This window comes from Molothrus ater, chromosome 2, assembly GCF_012460135.2.
Source record: "Molothrus ater isolate BHLD 08-10-18 breed brown headed cowbird chromosome 2, BPBGC_Mater_1.1, whole genome shotgun sequence".
NCBI lineage: Eukaryota > Metazoa > Chordata > Aves > Passeriformes > Icteridae > Molothrus > Molothrus ater.
Window position 1 is genome coordinate 69206901 of NC_050479.2, and position 17394 is coordinate 69224294.

Here is a 17394-nt window from a genome sequence, read left to right on the forward strand (position 1 = left end):
GATGCCGGGGCCGGGGTCGCGGCGCCGGGAGCGGGGAAAGGACGGTGCCGCGGGGCGGGCGGCAGCGGAGCTCGGCGGGTTCGGCCCCCGGCGAGCGCTGCCCGCTGACGGCCCTGCTGCTCGCCGCTGGATCCGGCCTCTCCCGAAAAAGGCTGCTCCGGCTGGCAAAGGCTTGCCCACAGCAGGGCACGTCCAGCAGCGCCATCGCAGGGAAGTGCCAGGGCGGGCGGCTGCGGGACGAGGCTGGAAACTTCGCAGCGACAGCCCCAGAGGCGCTGAAACCCGAGGTTGAGCCTGGGCTCCCAGCCGGGGTGGCGCTGGGTTCTCTCTCCTCTTCGTGTCGCATCCACGGCCACCGATGAGCGCGGTCCCCGTGCTGCGCACCCGCTCGGATGGCGCCTTTAAGCCAAGCGGGTCCCGGCTGGCTGCCGGCGCTGTTGCTGTCCCGCAGCGCTCCCAAATCCGCTCCCGGATCTGCCGCACTGGGCTCCTCCCGGCCGCCGTGCGGGTCCCGCGGCTCTGCGCGGCTCTGCGCTGCTCTGCGCGGTCCTGCCAGCTCTGCGCGGCTCTGCGCGGTCCTGCCGGCTCTGCGCGGCTCTGCGCGGTCCTGCCGGCTCTGCGCGGCTCTGCGCGGCTCTGCGCGGTGCTGCGCGGCTGTGCCGGCGCGTCCCCGGGCGAGCGCAGCGCTGCGCGGCTCCGCAGGCCGGGCGCTGCCTGCCAGCGCTCGCTCCAGGCTGCGGCACCGGCCGCCAGCTCGTCCGCCGGCCGTGGGGTTGTCCCCCTCTCCTGGGTGTCCCCCCATCCCGGGTGTCCCCCCGGTCCCCGAGACGCTCTAATCGCCCCGAAAGAACTCTTCGTGAAGTCGTTTAGTTAAATCGTGAGGACGATCAGTAGCCTCGCTGACTCCTCATAATGGCAAAAACAGTATCTCTGCAACGTACTCAGAGACTTCTGTAAGTCTCAAGGGCTGGCATAATTTTTTGCCCCTGCATTTATAGATTTACATCACAAAACCTAACCTTAAGCTGCCTATACACACGGGTGTGCTGTATATATCCGGTCTGTATCAGTTTGCCCACTGGGAACACATTTTCTTGGCTGGACCCAGGACATGGAGCTGCAGCAGCCTCATTTCTCCTGGGCTGCTGCCTTTGGCATGGCATATTTACATAACAATTTTCCTCTAACAATTTACGTTAAAGGCAATGCTGGGAAAGGCAAAAGAGTTCAATGACTCATACCTAAGGTGGTATTTGTGCTTCGTCCACTGTTTAAACCTGAAAGCCACTATTTTCCTGAAAGCCAAATCACTACCAAACATACAGAAAAGTGACATTGCTACTGCTGAACAGCTCTGCCTTCTGCTGGGAAAGATGCTCAAGTCTGTGCTTCTCTGGATAGATGTTTTTGTTTAAATGTTTGTTCAACTGTGACTGGTGATGCACAAAGTGGTTTTAAAAATAGTAGGAGCCAACAAGAATGTCCAACAAAACTGTGTTAAATTACATTTAAATTCTCAGGTAACTTCAGTTTGTGTCAACTGAAAATATTAAAAGTGAAACTTAAATTAAGCAGAAACCATCTGTTGTCCTTCTGGCAAGGGTGAATTGAGGTCCCACAGGTTGATTTAGGATTGATAAGGGATAAGGATGTGCTTGGGAAAACTTCTGGGCTCTTTGGTCAGCTTAGATCCTTTTGGAGAAAGTAAGACTAAACTCAGTTTGAATTAAACCTCATCTTTCAGATGTACAGATCTGAATAAAGCAAATACAACCTTAGGTTCTTGGAAATGCTAAGAGGGAAGTTTAAGTGCTTCAAGAAAAGCCACAGAGAGATCTCACCTGAAATCTCAGATGGTTCTGGTTCCCCATATTTGGGGAATAGCAGTTCTGAGGCAGGGAATATATATAACTTACACCACTGGAGGGGTGCCATGTAAATAGACATCTGCTTCTTCTATGAAAACAACAGCAAATTTGGAAAATTACAGCTTTCTATAAATATAGGGAGAACAGTAAGAGAGGCAGAAGTACTTCAAAGTAAAAAAATATATTTATGTAAGGATAAAAGGGTGTGAATTTGGGCATACCTAAATCACCAGAGATTCTGAAACAGTCCTCTGGTAGAAACAAAGGAAAATACAATGACTTTCAAGCTGAAAATCAATCATTTTAGGGAAGAAGTTATAGGGTTTGGCAACAGGGAGGATCTGGATTTGATGACCTGGAATGAACTTTGCTAGCCTTTCTTTTCCATACCAATATATTGCTATGGATTTTGCTGATGGTCCACACCCAGAATGTGAATGTGCCTCTGCCAAACTGCTTTGCATGGAGCTCTGTCCCAACAGATCTGGCTCATTTTTCCCTTCAAGGCAGAATGAACAAGTCTGTGGATAAGAGAGATCAACATGGGCTGGGAAAACCTGCACTGTTAGTTAAAAACAACATTCTTCATAAAAGCGGTGCTTTTGCTTCATTACTGGAAAGAGAAAATACAGGTAAGTTCCACAAAGAAAGATGTTCCTTATGTAAAGGATTAGCAACAAACCTAAGAGGAAAGAAGTCTTATAAATTTAGATTTTAAAACATAAAAGTAATTGCACAAGACAAGTGACTTAACAGGGTATGTTTTACAATATTTATTGACTTCAGTGGAAACACAATGTAGTTAGCACCTGACAGGGTAAGGCTCCTAGGCAATTAAAGGCCATGGAGGATACCTGCATGTTCCTAAATGTCCCAGAGGAGTGGCTCAGTCTATAAACAACCTATTCTAATGGTAAAGAGGCACCATGGGCAGCAATTTTTCCCTACAGTGACAGAATCAATGCTTTCCTCCACGATGCACATAATACTATGCCTATTTACTGCCCAAGCAATTCCAATATTTTACATCTATCTGAACTAAACTGACAGAGGTAGGGATAAATTAGCCATATTATATAATTTACTATGGTCCCCAAATGGGGCACATTATTCTCTTTAGCTCCATAATGGTCTTTATGTATCAGTGCATACATTCTGCTCTGTAGAGAATAAATAATCAATCATCAGAGTCCCATACATATATTCTAACATATATAAGAAGATTTTTATTCCTAATCATTAGTATCTGATATTTCCCTATTTTATGGAGGCTGGCTAACCTTCCTGGGAGAGATAAAGTGCTTTCCCTGGATTTTCACAGTGCAAAGATGTGGCAAAGTGTGAAGATGGAGATCCATGGAGAAGGAAAAACAGAACTGAAGACTGGGGAAAGCTCTGGGAGATAAAGGTAGTAATGCAGAGCTATGTGTGTCCCAGAGCAGGAGAATCCTCAAGGGAACTGCATAGTATTCATCCTTTATGAAATGCTGGAAAGCCTTGCTGAGGGGCATAGCATGTGAAGTAAGTCATTTAATTTGAATAGATAACACTCTGAGGGCATGAGCAGCAAAAGACAGCACAGGAAATGTGAAGGAAATTTTTTTGCAAGAGGACTGCCAGCTCTAGGAATTAGTTGATAGGGCAGTATCCAGTGCTTATGGAAATAAACAAAAGAAGCAAGGAGAAAGTCGATAGTGGTGAGGACCAAGGGGACTGAAGGCAGCAGCATGGGGATACAGAGAGAGATTATTGGGAGAGAAGGCTGAGGTGAGGCATACCAAAAGTTCAAAACCTTCTTCACCTGGTAAAGAAACAAAAGTACAGATTCAAAAAAAGAGATGAGACTAAGGAGAAAGGAAAGATTGTACTGCAGGTGGCATTTCAGAGGACAAAGGGACATGCAGTGGGGAAGGGAGACAAGGAACAGGAGACTGCAGGAATGAGGAGAGACGTGACAGTCAGATGCAGAGGAGCTGGTGCACGACTGAGACACTGCAAAGTCTGAAATGTCTCAGCTCTGGAGAGTGATGGATAAGCCAGGCTATCGGCAGCTGCCGCCTCCTGGCATTCTCTGCCGTCAGCAGCGGGAGGCGACGGTGACACCGACATTGAGCACCCCAAGGGACGGCATGAGGAGGAGCCTGGCTGGCGGCACTCACTGGGGGCAGGACTTCGTCTGAGGCAGTGCAGAGGCAGAATAGGGCAATGCTATTCCAGCAATGCATTTTGAACAGGAGGCTCAGAAAACGATTGAGTGGCATGCCAAAAACAGGAGAGCAAGGCAAGGAGAAGGGACATCCAGCACATTTTATGTGATTATCACAACCTATTTCTCTGCATGTCCTCTCTTCAAACACTGTTACAGTTTGTGTGACAGAACATGCAGGTGGACTTTGTCAGAATTTTGATATCTACGAGAGGGCAGTTGAGTATACTGACAGAGTTGCAGACAAGTAGGAAAACTGAATCTATTTTTCAATAGGCCAAACATTGCCCTCAAAGACTGAAAATCATTTATTGTCAGTATTGTTAATTCTTCAATTCTGCAAGCAGTAAAATTAATCTAAATTCTCTTTCCAATTTCACTTACTGAGATTTCCAGTCACGTTGTATTTCTGTGAGTGCTTGAAACCAATGAAGATGAGTGCTGCTGTCAAAGGAAGTGTTTTAATCTTCCCCTCTCCTGGTCACTTGTTTTATCCCAGCTTCCTTCCTTATAGTCCCTCAAGTGTTTGGGCACTGAATCAGATGGGGGTTAAAACTAAAGCAGGGATAAAGTGGTGAATCTGGGGAGAGTCAACTTTGCTAGCACAAGGCCAACTTCCCTAGGACAAGGAATGGAGGCCACACTCTGCTGTTAGCCAGGAGGAGAATCCTGTCACAGGAATCCTGAACGCTAATCTGGTCAGACTGAAAACTACAGTGGAAATAAGGAGAGCAAATACATTCACTATTACACTTCACTTTCCTTGCTGGAGGTGCATTACAAGTTTTCTCTGACACAGCTCTCTCATCAGCAGCACAGTTCTCCACATTGCTTTCAGACATACACACGTGGTTCATTACTTTCCAGGCTGGGGTTGTTTATTTTTGTTCTTGCCTAACTTAAAATAAATTCAGAAAATGTAACAGCGATTTGGGGATTTCTGAAGTCATGAGCAGTCAGGAATGAGTTTCAGTGAGATGACTCAGCTAGAGCTGAAAGTTATGCCAGATGGCCCCAGAATGGCAATTTCCCTTGGATTTACAGTGAGGTTTCACATTTTGTGCATTACTCAGTGCCATGAGGTTTTAATGATCCTCAGGCAACTTATATGGAAACAAATGTTTTTTAATATAGTTTTTCAACTGTACAATTATGCTATTGCATATTTGGATTAATAGAATGTTTACTCTAGAATTTAACAAATTAACACAGACTACATGCCCTCTGTTTCTCAAGTGAGAGAGCCCAGCCATATGACTCCTTTTTAAATTCAGCTCTCATAAAAAAAGAATGTGAGGATCTAAACAGTATTCCTTCAGAGTTTTGTTATTTCTGCAAGTGTAGCCTTACATTTATTTTAGTGTCAGTAGCTTGCAAGGCCATGGATTAAAATTCATGAGAGAACAATGCTTTATTACTATGTTTTCTAGTTCTTGATGTCTGGACAGTACAGTAAGCATTCCAAATGAACTAGCTCTTGCTGTCAGGGAATTCATGCTTCCTCATATGAAATATCATTTATGCACCAAGATCACAAGGAAAAATGCATGTTTTCACTGAACTCCTCACCTGCTCTCTACCCAGGAATACATCCCCTGCTAGGCTATATCTAAATTCCAGACCTCTGAGTAGCTGCAAGCAGATGGCCATTTTCTTAAATCAACTTTGCAGAGAAATGTTCCCTTCTCCCAACAGTCCTCTCTCTTTCACTCCCAATTTACTCTGGGCCAAAGCCAGTGACAACTTCAAGCTGCTGTACTTTGAGGCCAAGCAGAGCAAGGCACAAGTGCTGACATTCTATGACAGCAATGTCAGTGGCAAAATATTCCTGCAGATTTACATGGACCAAGTTTCTCCTGTTGGAAAGATTCTCAGTGCTCATGTACTTACTACCATTAATGAGAATTCAAACTATCAGTTGTGGGCTTGGGAGGTTTTTACACAAAGACAACATAACTCAGATGATTTTTAGAAGTAATTTTAGAAATGCATCATTTATACTAACTCCTTTGTAGCTAGAGCTGGTTTTAATAAATAATAAATGACAAATGATAATAATTGATAAATAATAAACAGTTCTCAAATCATTATAATAACCACACCACCACCTTCTGAAGTTACGGCATGCGAGAAGTGATTGCAGGAAGCTGCACGCGAATTAGTTCTCAGGGGTGAGACAAGGCCAGAGAATTTCAGGAGGATTGCAGCTGAAACCTTTTAGAGTTCATTTCTGGAACCAGACAGCCCAGACCTGAAAGGGGTTAAGCAAGAGACAGGTTGTGTGTTGGGTACATGATCCAAAAGTGCAGATACATACTCTTGGATGGCTGTGAGGACACAAAAGGACTATCAAGGAAATAAACTTTCCACTTGAAAGGATAGCAAAAATGTCCAAGGAACACAATAATTCCCATTTATATATATATATATCTTTGGGTCATGGCCTGTCTAATCTAGATCTGGCATCGAGCCATGATTATTGCCAGAAATTCAGAAGGAGCAAGTTACCCTGCATTAGAGAGTGTGATGAAAAGCTGTTCTGCATGGAAAATTCATCTTAACATCTATCTGAAAAAGGCTTCCAACTTTAAAATAGGCATCTCCTCTCTAACATGTATTACTCCACCAAATATTAAATGTCAAGATATTCTTGCTACCTACAGAACTTAGTAGACTTGAAGGACAAAGGGATGGTTCAATCAAATAGTATGATTTTTTTTAATCACAGGACATGATATTTTACACAGATGCTGTTCTATAACTACATTTGATGAAAACATCCCCTCTATAAAGGCATACATTGGCAAACTGCTGACATGAAGGCGAGGATTTGCTTTCTCTTCTCACAGTGGTTTCTTCTAATAAGTGATCATCTCTAGTCCTAAAAGTCTGTGCTTCCTTCATGTGTTGAAGCTGCAAAACTTCTGCAAAAGTTTAGCAGGGGTTTCTGCTAAACTTTCCCCTGATTGGGGGAAAGTGCTTTCTGGTACACAGCAGTACCTCCTTATGAGAATTATTCTGCTCTGCACTCAAGCCACTTTGCCCTTTTTTGCAAACAAATCAACAGTTCTCTGCTGTCTCTCACAATAAAGGGATTTTTCCAATTTTTCCAAACTTAAGAATTGCTTATTACTTGTTTCTTTTTCCTCCCCTTTTTTTTCATTGTCTTCTGAAGATGCATGAGCAGCAGTGCTCAATGTCTACATTCAGTATCAGTCTCCCTAGTGCTGAACATGCAGGTGTTGTCACGGCCTCACTTCTACTGCCTGCATCTCTGCTTACTCACCCAAAGATCTTGACAGCTTTTCTTAGCACATGTTCACAGTAGGAGCTCACATTGATTTGTGCTGACCCCAGAAACTCTAATTACTCCTGGGGGTTACTCCCTGCCAGCTGATGGCCAAACCACAGTTCCAGGCAGAGCTGGTTTCAGCCTGGCTTTGCTGCATCCATCACTCAAACCAGTGCGGTGGGAATGTGAGCGTGTTGGTTTTATATGCTCAAAAGTGCAGGCAGCTTGCACTCCACTCATCAAATATGTGGCTCTCCAGCTGCTGAAATCTGTAACCACAATCCACATGGACTGCAAAGGAGATATGAAACTGTACTTGAAAAATTGAAGATCAAATCAGAATTTATAAAGGAAGTGCTGCATTTCTGTCAGCATGTCTATACAAGAGGATTTTGCAGACATGGCACATGGCCTTGACACACATAAGGTGAAGTAGTTCTCATGGATATCTGCATTTTCAAGCCCTGCTTTGCACTGGGACAAGCTCCCATCTGCCGAGAATTTTGATCAACAGGGAAAGTTCCACTACACTGCTGCAAAGTCCCTCTTGTGCGTCAGCTCAGAATGCATCTGCTGATGGATCTACATGAGAGGACTTGTGATATTTACACTGTCAGCCCCTGGGACTGCACAGTAATTTTGGAGAGACAGGGAGTTACATCAGCAGAGTGTTCTAGCTTAGGACTTTGCAGTGGTGAAGGAACACAGTAAATAATCTGAAGTCTTTCTACAAATGACATTTAAAAATGCCTTTGGGGCAGGGGAAAGAAGACAGAACATTTTTTTAAGTGCATCTAACACTCAGCAACTTCTAGTACTTCATTTTAACTAAAGATTGGTGAAATTGAGTTTTACATGAAACAGAAGATATTCTAATTATGGGAAAAAAGACTATGGGACTATGAGAAAGAAGTTCAAGCATTATATATGAATGCCACCTATATAAATATATGGTATATATCCAACTGTTCCCTATTTATTTCTAAATTAATCTTTTTCATGTATTTAGCCATTGCTTTGTGTGTGTTATGCTCCTTTGTAATGTGTTTGCTTTTAAGAATACTAGTTAGCAAGAGGTGAAAGCAAAAAAAATCAGGCCAAATATCTGGAAACTTGTACCAAATCAGGAGAACTCTCTGTTTTTTACTGTCAGAGCAGAAAGAAATCCCAAAACCTTTTTCTTTTGCAACATGGATGCCACTGGAAATGCAGAGATATCTGGACAACATCCAGTCCCTCCTAAACATTTTCCTTCTACTTTCCAGGGCAGAATAACTCCTCAGACACTCACACCTATCAAGCATATCTTTCCCTAACAGGCATGTTATCTGTGGGTTGTCATTGCCTCTCCAGAGGGCTGGGGAGCTTTGCCTATCACAGGCCTGCCTTGGTGCTTACCTCCTGCTGCTAAGTGTGAGGCAGCTTAAAGCAGGCAGCTCAGCATTACACAAGTTTTTCCAAGAATCTTCAAAAACCATTTCCAGAAAGGCAGCCAGCTTCAGCTGCTGAAGGGATCACTACTTAACTGTCTTGTGGTCAGACCAATCCCCCAGGCTAAGGGTCAGCCTGAGCAAGGTGCCTCTGTCAGGCACAGGAAGAATGTCCCATGTGCCAGGTGATGCAATATTCCAGAAGAAGGGGGAAAACAGCTTTCTGTACTCTGGGGGAAGCCAAGACCCTGCACAGAACTGAAGAGTCGTGGGACCAACAGGGTCCTCCTGCAGCATGCAGCCAAGTGCCTGGGCTACCAAAGCTCAGGTGTATTAAGGCACCTCCAGCCTCAAATAAGGTCCAAGTCCAGGCACCTCTTGGGTGAATGGTGGGGAACCCCAGTACCCCCCAGAGAGCACACCAAAGCTGCCAGGGCTTCTTGTACAATCCATGTGCACACACTCAATACGCCCCCGGAGGAGAAGCATCGCTCTGGGTCTATTCATTGACTGTAGTGTACTAAGCAATTAAAAAAACCCCAACAAAACAACCCAAGGAAGAAATACAGCCAATTTTCCCTCACAGATGAAATGAGAGTGTGGTAATAAGAATAGCTGTGGAGCCTGTTTGCTTGAGAAGCAGCCATCAGCCCAGCAGTGTTGTGAGGACACGTCCTGCTGCTCATTTCTGCAGCTGCCTGGAGCCGTGCGCTCACTGCACCACGGGAACACCAACAAGGGCAGATGGGACAAACCTGTGTGGGATGTAAAATATTCATCACACCCGTTTGATGTAAATAAACATGAACAATGGGAGTATCCCTGTCTGCAGAAGGGAAACTGCTCCCTGGGCTCTCTTCTGCAGCTCACAGAGCTGCATACACACAACCACTGCTGCCTCTGCACCTCCTGCTGTACTTGGGCTTGCTGGGACTTCTTGGCTGCCCTCACTTTTGCACTTGGGTGACACACTGGCAGGACATCTCACTGTCCAGTCCTCATCCAGTGGTGCCTATCACTGACCCTGCAGGTGATCCCAGGCCCTCGGGTGCTCTAGCCCTATCCCCCATACAGCCACTGGAAACACAGATCCTCTTCCCAGAGGGTACCTGAAAGCAGAACAAGCATCACAGTGTGCTTGTGTGCATGCATGTTGTGTATCCACACACAAACACCTGCCTATCTTCCCAAATAAATCCCCTAAGAAACTAAATATATGCTAAGAAACTAAATATACGGTACTCTCCAGATTAAGTCACTTTGACACACCAGTTTTCATCAGGCCTTTTCCTGTTTAGATGCTATATGCTCCAGGACTGGGACGTCATCTTTGTGTCATCCTCAAAATGTCCAACACTTGTTGGGATGATGGTGGAATAACAAAACCTTTAATGTCTTAATTTCTATCAGGAATGCTATATAGAACTCAAATATTAACAAAGAGGAATACATTGAGTCAGCCAAGTGCTTTCTGTTTTCAACAAACCCAGTTCAATCCCCTTATCTTTTTGTTCTTTGTTCTGTGTAATTTGATTAAACACAAGCTAATGTTAACTTAAACAGATTGTATTCCACTGGTAAATAAGAAGATAAAAAAATGATTTTTTTAATTGAGGCTAACCTTTATGTTTTGTGATGGCTAAAACCCTAATATTCCTGCAATTAAAAAGCTGGCACATAGTTGGTTTGATATACATTTAGCATTGCCAGACCTTTATTATAGATAATAAATTGTTCATTTTTTTAGAAGTATAAAGATCACTTGAAAAAGCTGAAGTTCTATTTCACTGATCATTGTTGCCAATATTATTATAATGCCCATATAGGTCATTATTGGACATGTCTTTATTAATGGCTGACCTGAGGGGGATGTAAAACCACCAAACAAAAGTATTGCTGCAGAGGTGTGAAAACCCCAGCAGGGAAAAGGTAGGGAAGGCCATGAGTGTGTATCTGAGGGCAGGAGAGCTCCTGGGATGCTGTGACTGGCATCAGAATAAGCAATTAGGTGGTGCCTGAGGTTGGCCACATAGGAAAGAAGGATTTGGATCTGCCAGAGGGACACATTACTGAGAAGTAACCACCAGCAAGTAAATATGTGTCAAGTTACTCAGTGGTCACTGCTTCTTCTGGGAGGGGAACTCAGTATTTGACCTCTCTCTAGGCTGATTCCAACCTTCCTTAGATTTCTGTTCAAAAATTTCATTTTTAAATGACTTCTGAAGATTATCTGTGAGCTGAGGCATGGCCTCCCCCTTAACAGCAAATTTAAAGAGTGACATTTGGTCTTGTTATAAATACTTTATGCACACAAATATGTGTGTAAAACAAGAGATGCACTGAAAAGTTTGCTTTTGAAGGGAGGCTCTGCTTTTTGACTCTCAAAGAGAGGATGGGATCCCTCTCATCTGGACAGGCCAGGTCTTGTCCACCCCACTGCTAATTAGAGTTATGTTTCCTTATTCACTTCCTGAAAGGTATCTATAAATTTTCATTTGGTAAATATTTCTGTTCCCACATGGAAACAGGAAAATTCTTTAGTTTCTGGTGTGATTAATACTTTCATATATGAACTTTGCACCTACTGATCTACACGAAATTGTAAAGCCTTTGTTCTGTTACATTCTTACTAGAAATCTTGGTAGAATGCCTCTGGGGAGTAATCAATTAATCAATTAAAGGAAAAAAAAACTCCAAAAAACAAACCACCAAAAAAGCAAATAATGATTGATCTGAGGATATTTCCTCTTTGCTGTAAGAGAGGAATTTAAAATGCATGGAATTCAAAAGAGGTACACATTTCCATCGATTCCTTTGCTGAACCTAAAGAACAGCAGGAAAGCTCTGTGGTTTGGGTTTTCCCTGTCCTCTGCATGATGAGAGGCCACAGTAGCACTGCACCCTACTACTTATCACTGCTTTTCACACCGCTTCCAATGTGTTGCCAAATCCCTCAAGCTCAGACATATACCCACCCTGGAGGCTGCCAGCATCACAAGAGCCACTTCTGACTCTTATGTGCTTTTCCTCTGAATGCAGTATAAAATCAAGGCTGTCAAAGTTAGTTGCTTACACAGAGATCAATAATACAAACAAAAGGAGAAAATAAATCCACTTTTACCTGATGCTTGGCACGCATCCTAAAAATATTTCTCTTCAAGGACAACATGTAAATAAAGAGGCCTTTAATTTTTAATGGCCATTTAAAACTCTTCAAGGGGAACATTAGAATGCCTAGGGCTATTTCTTTTTTATCTCAAAATTTAAAATATTTATGTGTAACTAGCCAAGTGTCTCCATTTATGTGTCTCCAGCCAAGGATACAAACATAGTCTAATTTGTTTGGGTTTTTTTTTTCCAAAAAAAGGCCATGTAACTAAACCAATGCTTCCCAGGGAAGCATATTCTTCCACCTTCCAAAACTAAAATTCACAATTTTGTCACAGCAGTGTCTCTAAGAAGGTCACTGAGGACACAAGGAGAAGCCATGAGGTTCCCTACACCTTTTTCCTTCTGTTTTGCAGGGCCTGAAGTAGAGCTGGCCATGCTGTCTGGAAGCAGTGTAAAATCTCAAAGGATGAGGAGGGGAGAGATACTCAGCTGCTTTAAGGTTCCTTTTCCTATAGCCCCTTACCTACTCATTACCTGACTTTTAGCATATATAGCAAATAAGCAGGGGCCTGCAGAAGGTGATTTCCTTGATTTCACAAACCCCAATCCATTCCTTGGGTAGACTGACCATGTGTAAGCAGCCTGCAGGTCCCATTCCATCAACAGAACTTTCATTGTAATGTTTGCACATAAAGGAGTACACCTCTGGATTCTTACTGCCCTGTTTTACCATAACTAATAGCCCCACATACCAAACTTTGTGCATTTCTCCTTAAAAACTAGTTCAGAAAGCTCTAAATGATGACAGACCTTCTTTCTATTTTTTTTCCTCCCAAGTAAACAAAGTATTTTGTTTTCCTTGCAATACAATGTTTGTGATACATAGCCCTAAACTGTCAGTGTTTGATGAGACCAAAGTGTATTTTTTTTCAGGACACAGAATGAAAATATTAAGCTGCTCTGACTGCTCTGGTCTTCATCAGGAGCAATGAAAAGAATGAACTTGCTCAATACAGGACACGTAGCCTAACTGTAATAGTGAGGAGGGAGGAATGGCACTTTTCTAAGGACTATTCTTGGGCCAAATTCAAACATATTTTGCAAATGCTGGGAAAGCATTACCCCTGAAAGCCAGAAGGTCAATCTTTCTGATAGTGCTGGCTGCTTTCCACTCTGCCAGCAACAGGCACGAACAATAGATATATTTCTCTTGAACTTATTCTCTGAGACATTTGTGAAAATGAACCATTTTCAGCTTAGCCTGAGATAATCCCTTGAAATGTTAGCCCAAATTAATGTTTTGGAGGCAGTGGTGGGAAGTGCCAAGCGACTTATAAACAGCATGACCAATTTTGCCTCTAGCACAAGTGGTCATTAGCATCTGGCCAAGGATGTCACATGACACTGGGTGGCACATTGTCCATTCACAGGACAGGGACATTCCTCTCAAAAAGACACACCAGCACACACCTATTCGTTATCTGAATGAGGGAAAAGGTTTTTCTTACCCATTGTGGATTTTGCAGGATATTCCCGTGTGTGTTTACTTTTCTGGAATAGTAAGAATGTAGTAATACATTCTGGAATGTATTATATATGTATATTATATACACAATATTGTATAGCCATGATCAGATGTGCAGACACACGCTCACACTCTCTGGTTACTGGTAACATGTCTTTCCCAGTCCTGGTAGACACAAAGTTCTGGGATGTCACCAAACACTGCAGTGTTGTCCCAAGTCATGTTCAGAATATCTGAGGATTTGTAGATCCATTTCCCACAGACAAAATCAAATCCATTTCCCACACCTGTCCTGAGGAGTTTCTCCCCTGATGAAAACCATATCAAGAGGCCATGCTGCACATCTGGAAACTCCTCCAGGCCCAAGCAGAGTACAGGACAGACTACCCCAGCATAACCCTTTCCCTCACCTGCTCCCACCCTTGAGGTCTGCAGCCCAGAAAGGGTCCCTTCTCCTCATGTCCTGGAGCTCTAGAGTCCTGCTCTGAAATTTCAGAGGCAGACCTAGGACTGCACTTTCTGCCTGCTGGGGCTGGCTGGATTGCAGAGATCCATTAGCCCAGTTTCCAGGACCTCGGTGCAGTTTGGCCACAACAGCCTTCAACACAAACACTTCTGTGCTGTAGTAGAGATAGGAAAATGGATTTTTCCCCTCCCTTTTTTTTGTCCAGAAATATTTTCTCTCCTGGATTTGTCACTTTGGGTTACTCCCCTTTAGATGGCACTGTTACCACTTCCAAGAGAGATCGCTGCCGGGCACTTCTCTGAACAGGGCTGACACTGGGCCAGGACTGCCACTATCACTGGGTCAGCAAGCTATAGCAGGTCAGGAATGATCCACACCAGGGCTCTGGAAATATCTGCTCTAAAAAGTCTTCCTGGTATCATTCCAGCTCCTGCCAGCCAGTTGTTCACTCTGCCATACCAGCACAGCACAAGGGCTGTATGGCAAGAGGAACATCTGACAACCTTAAGGACAAATTTAATCTGCTCCTCTTCAGAATCAATTTGAAGCAGTTCCAAAAGTCAACAAGAGTCATGTGCATATACGAGGGTCTTAAGCTAACACATCTGCTAATTAAATAATAATTAAAAGCCATGCTCTGCACAGGCACTGCAATCATTACTTTTCATGCTTATGTCAGAACCACTGCTTTAATATCTTTTACATCTATTGCCTCAGTATCACCTGCTTTGATTGCCAGGCTTTTCCTGAGGATAGAAAATTGTTTTAAGTGGCATTTAATGGGTCTGCATTAAATACTGCTACATGTTGTGCTCTTCTAGATGCCAATTAAAAGAATCTTGCCAATTAAGAGCGTTTTCAGCTGAGGAAGAGAGATGATTCCAGGATACCATTCAGCAGTGGTCTGAAACAGTCAAAAAACAAATCCAAAAAATGATAAGAAAATATAATTTATGTAATCTTAAAGCACTCAGAGAAACTGGTGGTGTGGTCCAACACTCTTTATTACATACAACACTCTCTTTCTACACAGCTAAACATGTCTGTTGGACCACTTGCCTTGGTGCTTTCATCAGCTTTGGAAAGAGAAGAGAAACAGTGTGAGCAAAACAAGAGAGCCACAGACATGGGCCTACTTGCACCTACTTACCACCTACACTGGTCCTTAGGCTGTTTATAAGACTCAGTCCTGTCCTCACTGCCTAGGAGCATATTTTACAACAGAATTTAGGTCCAAATCTGAGAAAAATCTATGTTTTGAACATTATTTTGCTGTCATGTAAGGAGAGAGAGACATTGGACACAAACTACTATCAATCCAGAAGTGGCTCCCCAGTATCAAATAGGAGACACAAGAGTGGAACTGCTAGCTGGACAAATCAACCCCAAACTTCTTGGGAATAAGGCTGCACCTTTTTATCAAAAGAATGTTTTTCCTTTGCCAAACTGCAGTTACACTCAGACCTCAATAATTTTGTCTGCAGGGTTCTCAGCAACAGATACACCCAACTGTTATTATTTTTATCATGTGAAAAGTTGGTTTATTTTTTCCCATGCTGCCCTAACCCAAAGACAGCCAACTCAATTTTGCTCAAGCTTTCAGACAATAATGCCACTTCAGAAAATGTCTACAGATTGTATTTTTGAATGACACTCAAAAACTTGGAAGCCTGTGTCTATGTTGCAAGACAAATGAGTGCCCAGTTACACAACTGCTTGAGTAGTCCCAGATTGTCCCACTGTGTGTAGGCTCCCAGCTTTAGCATCAAATTTAAGAGTGAAGCAGCCTTACTGCTCCCTGGAAGTCTCAGACGAGACAGGTGAGTGACTCAAGCAGAAATTCAGGTCTTTTGTGCTTTAAATAGTCTTCATGAAGTGATCACCTGCCTGCATGCACTAAAAATGGAGCCTAAAGCAGCCATACCTCCTAAAGGAGGTACCACATCTGCATGGATCTGGAACAAATCTACCTAATCCTGCCCAAACCTGAAGGTGCTTAAATTCTACAGGTGTATTATTTTTCACCTCCAGGCACTCAGAGGAGCATTACTGAAATCCCCAGCTGGCCTGAGAAATACAGAGGAGCTGGGAATGTGAGGTGCAGCTGTGCTTGGTCAGACTTTGTGAGATGCTGTTAAATAAAGACACCTGAGTTGTTCAACTTAGGAGGCATTTTCAGGACAGATCCAATATGCACCAGCAGCAGAACAGTCATCTCAAAGCTCAGCTCCAGCAGCTGTTCTCATTTAAAACATATCCAGAGGAGATGAAGGAGATATGAGAGTTCCTTCAGCAAATTGTGAATGAGGCATGTGATGAAAAATCTCTCCCCAGTGGACAATGGACAAACAAAGCTGAGCTGACAGTGCTCTGCCCTTTTTTATTTCCCTCTGATTTAAAGAAGGATACTCCACAGCCAGCTCAGAAAAACCACAAACAAAACAACAATAACAACAACAACAAAAAACCTGACAAAACACCACCAAACTAAAAAAAATCCAACAAATAAAACTCCCCCCAAAAACACAACAAAAGCCTAAATCCACCCAAAAGTGTTTAGAAATACCTAACAAGTCCTGAAATACAGAAATGTCAAGTCTAAAGAAAAATAGGGAGGGGAGATCTCCTGGGAAGGTATTTAAAATATTTAGGACATTTTAAAACTCCTTGTTTTTTCAGTTCAGTGAATCTTCTCTGGCAAGATCAGCTCCTACTTAGGGAAAAGTGTGAACCGTGGTTATTTCTTCAAAGGCAACCTTTCCCACTAATATAAAAACCCTCAAAACTAGTATTTCAGAATTTTAAAGACTGACTTAATTTAGGTTTTGTTTCCTTGCTTTCTCCCATGTAACACAGAAAATTTATTCTTGTCTTTTCCAAAAGTAGACAAACAGGCCATTAAGGGTATTATCCAAGCCTTGGGTCCTACTGCTGGTGATTGTCTGCCTGTTTTACAAGGTAGCCAGGACACCAGCTTAACCTGGGATGTCATAAAATACATGGGCATGGTGTGAACGACCTCAGAACCCAGCTACATTTCCTAGATCACTAAACAGCTTTTGAAACAAGCAATACCTTCAAGTCTTTCATGGTTATTTTGGTTGTCTTAAAATGTATTCATTTTGACTTGAGTGAATAAATAAGGTTCTCTATTTACCAGCAACATTTTCTTTATGTTCTCTATACCTGCTGAGTGTAATCTTCTGCATGCTGAGATAATGTTATCCTAACATCTTCAGGAACTGCCAACCCTGTGACAGGGACACCCTGCCCGATTCATGGTGAACAGGAAGAGTGGATAATTATTGTGGGAAATCAAATTGCTTCCTTCATCTAACAGCTTTGGTTGCTCACAAGTATTAATATCTCAGTTACACTTTCCATTCCAGCTCTAGCAATCAGAGACTGGGCCTTCTAAGTTTCTGCATCTCCTTTACTCCTAAAACCCCTGCTTGTAACAAATGCTTCATTCAAAATTCTTCCTTTTTCAAGCTCC

General features: G+C 43.1%; 1 protein-coding gene across 4 annotated transcripts in view; it reads right to left on the reverse strand.

Moving 5' to 3' along the window:
• Positions 1–17394, reverse strand: part of MTUS2 (microtubule associated scaffold protein 2) — a 252775-nt gene that overhangs the window by 31012 nt on the left and 204369 nt on the right. The gene's annotated exons all lie outside the window — the stretch shown is intronic.